Here is a 9,571-nt window from a genome sequence, read left to right as displayed (position 1 = left end):
ATGCAGGAAAGGCTTAATTTGGGGCACCTGCAGCAGTAGGAGGGAGGGAAAACAAGTTACATGTTCCTTTGCTCCCTCCCCAAGGGGGGTTGAACTGGTTCCTTATATGGAGTGAGGGCAAGGGTTGATCCAGGATAGGGAAGGAGGGATGATTTAGGAGGGCTGCCCACCCCTTTGGTGGTGGTGTGTGCAGGGTGCCTGTGCAATACCCTGCTTTTGCTCCCAATACCCTTTTGCTCCGGTGGCGGTTGGGTTTTTGCTTTTTTTTATCTTGCCATAATTTGCCCCAAGTGTGCATGCACCCAACTATTTTCAGTCCCTTGTAGTTTATTTTGTTGCTCCAGAAGATGTTTGTCCAGCGGCAAGCACTGAAGCAAAGGATCCCAGATCCCAGCCTGTCTCAGTCTGGTGGAAGAGGAGGTGGGAGCTCTGGCCAAAGGCCTTCCCACACTGGGGAGAAGGATAGGACTGCATGCCTGAGTGGCTCCAACAGGATACCAGGAGGCAAAGGCTTCAGCTGCAGGCCTTGCCACACTCAGGGGCACAAGTAGGGCTGGCTTCACCCCATTGTGCACTGTCTGGTGCTAGATCAAGTGGGAGCCGCACATGAAGGCCTTCCCACACTCCCCCAACACCCACATGGCTCTTCCCCCTGGTGAATTCTCAGGTGCACAATGACAGTGGAGCTCTGGCTGAAGGCCTTGCGGAACTTAGTACATGTATAGCGATTCTTGCTGCAGGCAAGAAAGTTTTTTTCCCTTTCATGTACACCTTGATGAAAAGGGAACAAGATTAGAAATGTACCATGCAAGGAAGTAGAATAACATGCCCTCTGGAATAAAAATATATCAGTCATCAGTCTTGCATTGGGCCTACTTTTTCAGAATAAAATGAAAACACACTCATTCACAAGAGAGGTACTTGAAAAGAGGTAAGAAAAACAAAGAGGTAAGAAGAATGATTATGCACAACTCTATCTGTAGCATCAATCATATAAAGATTCTACATACATTAAATCAATAAATTCCTGAATTGTATTCCCTTTGAATTAAAAATTGCAATTGAAAAAAAGTCATTAATAAGTCTATCCTCATCTACTCATCTGCAGACTCTTCAGATTGCCCTGCTGGCCCTCCGCCTTCTCTGGCTTCCCCACTGTACAGCCCTCTGGAATCTCAACTTGGAGTTTGCTGAATAATTTTTTCAGTTTCCTCCAGAATCAAATCCTCCTTTTCAACATTGGTCTCAATACCTGAACAAGGTGAAGAAAATAAAAACAGTAATATATAGCAAAAAAAAAATAGAGTCACCTTTATATTCTAGATGGGGAATATGAGACTGTATTGGGATTTGAGCAAACCCAAGAAACACCTCTCTTTTAAGAAGCAGCATAGCACTGGGGCCAGACTGCCTCCACCACCAGCAGTTATTTGACCTCTCTGTGCCTCAGTTTTCCTATATGTAGAATGGGTTAATGCTATAGTATCTATTTTATCGTGAGGTTTTTAGAATTAAAAATATGTGTGTAAAGTGTTAGCTAGATAAGTGTTAGCTGTTAGTGTAATTTTCTGCTCAATTGACAAATAAACTATATGAAGACCGGTATAGCATCTTTATTCCTGAAAAGCTGATATTGGCAAATGTGGCTTAGAGCTGCAGGCAAGTGGAATTACTAACACTGAATCCCAAGATTAGATAGCATTAAGAATAGGGACACAGTTCTGGGAACTCTGGTGCTGTTCCTGTAACACCTGCAGCAAAGAGCCTCAGGGCAGACACATGGGCTCTGTGGAGAAACTGGACCCCAAGGATGAGAAGGGAGGAGGGCTGGCTTTGGCACAGCCTTCTTTTCCAAACTCAATCAATCAAATCCAATCCCTTTTTGTCCTGGGGCAAGAGTAAGTGTAGGGTCAGAAAGAGGATCTGAGTGTTAAGCTTCCTGAAACATCAGGATGGGGCACTTAAGTTCATAATTTTTCTATACATCCACCACAGTTTCAGAAAAAAACAAAACAGAAAGGGCAGTAAAGAAAAGCTTGCATTCTGGGAAGATGCAGAGATGGCACCATAACCAGATATTTTCCCAGGAAGGGCAATGCCTACAGATGGAAAGACTGCCAAACGAGGAGGGGACACATGGGGTGTCTTGGAGACTGACAAAAGCATCCAAGTGGGGTGGCCAGAGAAGGGCCTGGATGTGGACAGTTGGGTGCTGGGAGTCAAGGAGCTTGAGCAAGCCACCCTTGCCAGCAACTGAGAGACAGGACAGCAACTGCTGAGAAGGAAGTGAGGGATCCATGCAATCAAGTAGGGTGGGGAGCAGAGGGCTGCATGGAGGGCAGGGCCAAGGTCCTGCTGTGGGCAAAGCCCTGCTGGGATTGGAGGTAGGGGGTGTGTAGAGAGATGTGGATCCCCCACCTCACAGCCAGCAGTCTAGGTGGGAAGAGAGAGCGGAGCAGCTGACCTCCCAAAGCCGCCCCTTTCCACTCTATGGCTGCAGGAAATAGAACATGAAAGAGGACCCGCTCCAGGAGGTCCAGAAGAGAGAATCCGGGCTTTACATCCAGGAGGGCTGGAGAAGCAGAAAAGTGTGCAAACGTCAAGGAAGCTCCCAGGCAGAGCTTCCCTTCAGGACAGGGGAGGCCATGGAGGGAAGACTCAGCCCCAACACCGGGTAATGGTGTTACCTGGTCAAACTGGTTTTACGCACATACTTGAGGAGCAAAGGACAGAGCAAAAGATGGAGTGGAGGATAGAGGTGGCCAGGGTCTGTCTGCCTCAGTCCAACCCAAGCCCTCAGTGTGGGCTCTCAGCCTCCCTGAACTTTCTGATCATACTCATGCACAGATTTACTGCCTGTGTCTTTGTTTCTTTTCTCTCATCTCCTTCATGATCCGGAACACTTGATTCTTTTTTGCTTTTTAGGGCCATACCTGAGGCATATGGAGGTTCCCAGGGTAGGGGTTGAACTGGAGCTACAGCTGCCGGCCTATGCCACAGCCACGGCAATGCAGGATCCAAGCCACATCTGTGACCTACACCACAGCTCACAGCAACGCCAGATCCTTAACCCACCAAGCCAGGCCAGGGATCAAACCTGAAGTCTCATGGTTCCTAGTCAGATTCCTTTCCCTTGCACTACAATGGGAACGCCTGGAATTCTTGTCCTACTCACCAGCACTGCTCACCCACCCACCCATCATCTCAGCCTGGCTCAGGCTCTGCCTCCTCCAGAGTCTTCATCGACCCCTCCCCAAGCTCCCAGTGACTGACCCCTTCTCTTTGACCACCTCAGCCATCTATCCCCACTGCTTTGGCAATAACCTCTATTTTTTTGGTGAATTAGGGTTTTCCTTCCCATGCATCCATTTTTGTCTTCCCAACTAGAGTACAAGTTTTTGCAGGGCACCTGCTGAATCCTATGATGCCTGCAGCCTTCATAACCTGGCGCACTGGTGCAGGTCTCTGTGAGGACACAGTGCAGGCTGCGCATCAGCCTTGCCCTCAGATCTGCCAAGATGTCAAGCGTGCTTCTGTCCTGCCTCCCTCAGGCGCTAGAAAACTCAGTCCTAGTGCACAGCTGGCAAAATGCTTGGGGTGGCTCTGAATGGCCTTGGAGTGGAAGACACATGAGGACCGTAGGGTTTGCTGGACAGCCACAGCTAACCAAGGCTTGAGAATTTGTTGGAGTAAGTTCTTTATTTATTGGGGTTGTTAGAAAAGACTTGGGATTGTGGTCCCAGCAAGCAGCCTGTCTAATCACTGTGAAATTCTGGTGCCATGATGGACCCATAGCATCTGGTAGACAGAACCCTTGTGGACTCTCAGCCTACAGCGGCTGTGGGCCACCTTCTCTTTGGTGCCTCCCTCCACTAACAGCTCAGCATGTCACTGTAATGCTCCAAGAGATTTTCGAACTGTCCAAAAAAGAAACAGCCCTTCTTGAGACACAAGGACCCTGTTTGGTAGCCGTAGAAGGGAGGCCAGACCCTAAAGCCTGGGGTCCCAGGAGGGCACTCTGCTGAGCATCAGAGAGTATCACCCTAGTTACAGGGCAGAGGCCAAGGCCAGTGGAAAGCAGCTTTACCCAGCCTGGCTGAGGCCTCTCACTTCTTGCCAAGGCCCCAGAAGCACTTCCCCAGGCAGAGGCCCTCAGGACAGGAACCAGATGGGTCTCAGGCAGCAGGTGGACTTGGAGGGGTAAAGTCAGAGGCAGCCCTGGCCCTGCTCTTGGGGTGCCTTTCTCACCCCAGATCTCATGCTGTTGTTGCCAGGCTGAGTTTGTGACCTGGAAAGAAAGGTTGGAGAAAAGTCCACAGTGGGCCTTAGGAGGGGAAGCTCAAGAATGTAAATGTGCTAGCCCCACCTTCTCCGCTTCCCTTGTCTGGTAAGCGATGGGGATAGCCTGTAATAAGTGCAAGGGAAACTTGCTGGGATGGTCTGGAAGTGGAAGGCAAAAGGCATATGCTGAAGGGGAGCATGGCCCCAAAGCTCATGAAAGCATCCCTGCCAAAGAGCACAGCTTCTCTTCCTAGACAGGGAGCTCAGCCTGACCAATGGTCACAGCAATACCACATGACTGGCAGTTCACTGACTCATCCTGCCCCAGTCTCCCTGAAGCTCACCATCCTATGACACTTGCTGGACAGTTGAGGAAACTGCCTGGGAAGCTGGCTGGGCTGGTGAAGTCTGTGACTTCCTTGGAGGTGACCCAACTAGCCAGAGGCAGAGCAGATTCTGAAAGGACCCTCAGGGCGGCCTGGCCCTCAGCGCTCAGTATGAGCTGGCCATTTGGACACTGAATTAATAAGAAAGAAACAAGTCCAGTTTATTTGGGCTCATACACCTAAAGGTTCAGGCCCCACAGGAAAACCAAGAATGAATTACGAGAAGGCCAGAAAGTGAGTCCCACCCCTTCCCTGGCTGCCCCCAGTCATTTTACCGCTCTCTTCTATGGCCGCCCCATCCTCCCACCTATGTCTGTGGTGGTCCACCAGGCTCCAATGAAATGCCTGCCCTCAGCCCTGCCAGTGGTGCTCCCAAGACCAGAGCCATGGGCCTAGGATCCTTCTCCCTCAAGTTCACGGGGCGCATCCTCGTTTGTATGCCTGGAATTCTCACTCAGCCCCATGATGGCAGAGAAGAAACCCTGACTGTGACTTCCTGGGATTCATGAAGTGTCACTCAATGGGACAGTAAACATTGTTCACCACAAACATAGCCCATTCCAGCAGGGTCACTGGCTCCTGAAGGAGGCAGGGCCAGCTTTGGGACCAAGACCCCTGGGACACAGCTCATGATAGTGGGCACCCATTGTTCCAAAGGCTCAGCGATGCCCAGCAGGATGGAAGGAAGGACAGGCGCTCCAGCCTACCCCAGCCACTGGAAGCTACCCCAGCCCCCACAGCTGTCTGGGACCAGGGGTCACCCATCCTGCTCCTGCCTCAAGTCCAGACCCTGCCAGAGACACTTATCCCCTCAGGACTTCCTGTGACAATCCCTCATAGCCTCTGGCCCAGGGGTCAGAGAACCACCCGGCTCCTTCCTCAGCACAGTGTTCCCTTGGAATTTCACCTCAACAAATTCTACTTTTTGGGACCTGAGTTATGACTTCACATCTCCCCTTCCTGACTTGTTTCCTATCCCCTCAAGAGCCAAAGCCTCTATTTCTTTTCTTTTCTTTCTTTTCTTTTTTTTTTTTTTTGGCTGCGTCCCATGGCACATGGAAGTTCCCAGGTCAGGGATAGAACCTGTGCCATAATAGCAGCCCAAGCCATGCAGCAACAACACTTGATCCTTAACCCTCTGTGCCACAAGGGAACTCCCAGGTCCTCTGCTTCTTACTCTAAGTTTCAGGTAGATTTGGTGTAACTTCCAGTAGTGGTGATGGAGAATCCAGCCTAGCTCCAGGGGCAGGACTGGGCTTGGCTAGGCCTTTGCTGTCCTCAGTCTCTGCCCAGCTCAGGGCTCATCACCACCAAGGGAAAGAAAGGAACAGGTGTTTGGCAGCTCCTGCCATCCACATCAAGGGTAAGGCAGTCAGCGGGGCCAAGCAAAAGTAAAGAATGTTTTCCAAAAAAACATAAATCCGACTAGTAACCATGAGGTTGCGGGTTCAATCCCTGGCCTAGCTCAGTGGGTTAAGGATCCAGTGTTGCCATGAGATGTGGTGTAGGTGGCAGACATGGCTCAGATCTGATGTTGCTGTGGCTCTGGTGTTAGGCTGGCAGCAACAACTCCAATTAACCCCCTAGCCTGGGAATCTCCATATGCCGTGGGTGCAGCCCTAAAAAGGCAAAAGTCAAAAAAAAAAAATGTTTTCCAGTTAAGTAAGGCTTGATTTTTTAATTTTTTAATTAAAAAAAAAATTGGCAGCACCTGCAGCATGCACATGTTCCCAGGCCAGGGACAGACCCATGACAGAACTGTAACCAAAGCCATAGCAGTAACAATGCCCAACCCTTAACCAGCTGAGCCACAAGAGAACTCCAAGACTCATTTCTTTAAACCCATGCTCAGCCTGCCCTCCAGTAGGAGCATGGTAGGCCCATGTAACCAGGCAGCTTTTTAATGGTCACAAAGGCCATTTCATACCCCTCATTTCATCCCAGCCTCATATCTGGAGAGGAAGGAAGAGAGGGCTTCTGTTCCTAGAGGTAAGGGATTTGTTCTGGGTTGAAGGTAAGTGAGGGGCAGGACCAGTCTAGAATGCCCTCTTCCCTGACATGCAAGAGGTCTGGGAAACTATCCTGTTTACAGCAGCACCCCTGGTTTGTACCCACCGGTCCCAGGTCAGCTGAGATCAGCTCAGCAGGTGGGGTCTCAGGGTCTTGGAGGAAGCTGCTCTTGCCCAGGTCTGAGCCCCTTGTTTTCCAGTCCCCTCCCTCTTGTCCTCCTTCTCAGTCCAACCCCTTTCCCTGCCTCTGCTCTTGCTCTTCCTCATCCCCAACACTCCCCCTACTACCTACCCCCTTCTCCTTCCCCTAGCTGACCTCAGGCTGCAGTCTCTTCTTTGCTTTCCTTCCCAATGTGCCTGCTCCCAGTGCCAGACCACAGCCCTGTCCTCCCTCTCCCTCAGCCCAGGACTATGGCACCCCCCTTCTCACCCCCAGGGTGCTAGACCCACTCCACCCTTCCAGCTCTTCCCCATTCCTATGGCAGCTGCCCCTCCCTTGGCTCATCTAGGCACAAGCCTAGACCTCGGATCCTCGGCACCTGAGTGTGGCCCAATGAAGCAGCTGAGGCCCCGGCTGTTGGCTCTTGCCTCACGGCTCCAGGAAGCAGGGAGGTGTCTCCATCTTTGTGGCTCCTGCTCAGTTCCTCCAGCTGGACCTCCAAGGAAAAAGCTGTGAGCTTGTGGGGCCAGGACCCAACTGGGGTCCTTACTACAAAATGGATTTCCAATGTATCTATCTCAAAGGACTAGGCAAAATCATGGGAGAATGTATAATCTTGAAGAGGAAAGTCACTGATTTGACATTAAATCATAAATATCCAAACAGTAAAATTAAAAGAACAGCAAACTGGGGAAAATATTTGCAACACATATGGCGGATGAGAAGAGAAATTTCTTTACTAGAGAGTTGGTAGAAATAGATTCTCAAGATCAATGACCCAAAAGAAAAACTGCTTAAAGAACATGAACAAGAAATTCACACAAAAAAGAAATGGCTTTTTAACACAAGACGTGGTATTCATTTTCACTCATAATTGAATGCAAATTAAAACATGAGAACATTTTTCATTTATCGTATCAGAAAAGACAAACAATAGTTTTATAGACCATTCAGGGAAAAGGGCATTTTCATACACGTATTGGGAACCGCATTTGCAATTTCTATCAAAATATCAAATGCACCTACCCTTTTATAAATTCATCCTGCAGACAAAGTTGCAAACATACCAAGGGCAGTGTAGATATTCAGAATGGCATGGTTTGTAATAGCAAAAGATAGAAAAGAACCTATGTGGCCACCGATAGGGCACTGTCTACATGAATCATGGTGCATCCATACAAGAGAACATCACACAGCAGTGAAATTAAGAATGAGGTAGATCTTACAGGCTAACATAGAACCATCTCCAGGACACACTGAGCCAAAAGGAAAAAAAAAAAAAAAAAAAAAAGGAATAGACAGTGTGTATCCTAAACTTGTGATATGTGCATGTATTTCAAAGGGGTAGACATAGATTGTAAATGCATGTCTGGAAGGATCTCCAAGAAACTGACAATGGTCACCCTGGGGTGCTCCTACCTGGGGTACTGGAGCTTGGAGGGAGAAGACTTCACTGTTGGCTTTTTTTTTTGGTTGTGCTAGAGGCATATGGAAATTCCCAGGCCAAAGCAAGCCCACACCATGGCAGCAATCTGAGCCACTGCTGTGACAAAGCCAGATCCTTTACCCACTGAGACACACAGGAACTCCATCACTGTTTGCTTTTATGCCACTGAACTTTCTACCACAGGCAAACACTCTTCTTCCAATTTAACAAAGCATGTCTAGGTTAGGAGAGGGGTCCCTGGAGGTACAGCGGGAAAGTAGTTGGCAGAAGGGGCCACAGGCTTTGGCCTCCATTATTCTAATCCTGACTCACTACTGACTTTGAAAATGGAGATAAAAGAACTTTCTTCCTGAGTTTTCCTCATGGCTCCGCGGAAACGAATCCAACTAGTCCATGACGATGCCGGTTTGATCCCTGGCCTCGCTCAGTGGGTTAAGGAGTCAGCATTGCCATGAGCTGTGGTGTAGTTTGCAGACATGGCTCAGATCCAGTGTTGCTGTGGCTGTGGCGTAGGCCTGTTGGCTACAGCTCCGATTCGACCACTAGCCTGGGAACCTCCATATGCCATGAATGTAGCCCTAAAAACACACACACAAAAGGAAATGGTGCAGCAGGGGGACCTGGGTAGCCAAGCAGCCCGCTAGGATGTGGGTTGCCTCCCCATACCCACTCTGACACAGGGCACAATCGCCAGAGAGGCACAAAGAAACCAAGGCCTCTCAGGCCTGGGCCAGGTCCTATTTGTCACAGGTCATGTCTTTCAGGGCACAAAGGCTGGGATTTGTAGCTTGGGAATTTGCTGCTTGATCTTCCACACCCCAAAGGCTTGCTCATTCCATCTGTATCTTCTCCGCTCCTGCCACTGCCTCCATCAGAATCCTAGGGTCTCTCTGACTCTGACAAGGGCTGTCTGTATGGTTTCCAGGACCCTTTTTCCCCTTACCAGCCCAGCCTCCACATTCCAGCCACAACTACATGTCATAAACATGGGGTTACATATATTTTCCCAGCTGAATCCCTTCACCTGCTTTAGGTCCTTGGTAACTGGGCATGTTATTTCCCCAGACCCTTACTCTGTGGCTCCCCACTACCCATTCCACTCCCCAAAAGAAGGTCTAACCACTCCCAACAAGTCATGATTTTTTTCTTTTATTAAAACTTTTTTCCCTGGATCATAAAAGTAATTCAGGCTCACTGTAGAAAATGAAGACAATGTAGGAAAATTTAACCACTGTTAAAGCCTGACAGACTTATTTCCTTCCAGTCTTTGCTATGCATGTATGTTTAA

Source organism: Sus scrofa, chromosome 13 (assembly GCF_000003025.6).
Source record: "Sus scrofa isolate TJ Tabasco breed Duroc chromosome 13, Sscrofa11.1, whole genome shotgun sequence".
Taxonomy (NCBI): Eukaryota; Metazoa; Chordata; class Mammalia; order Artiodactyla; family Suidae; genus Sus; species Sus scrofa.
The sequence above is the reverse complement of the archived record's forward strand: the minus strand, read 5'-3'. Positions refer to the sequence as shown.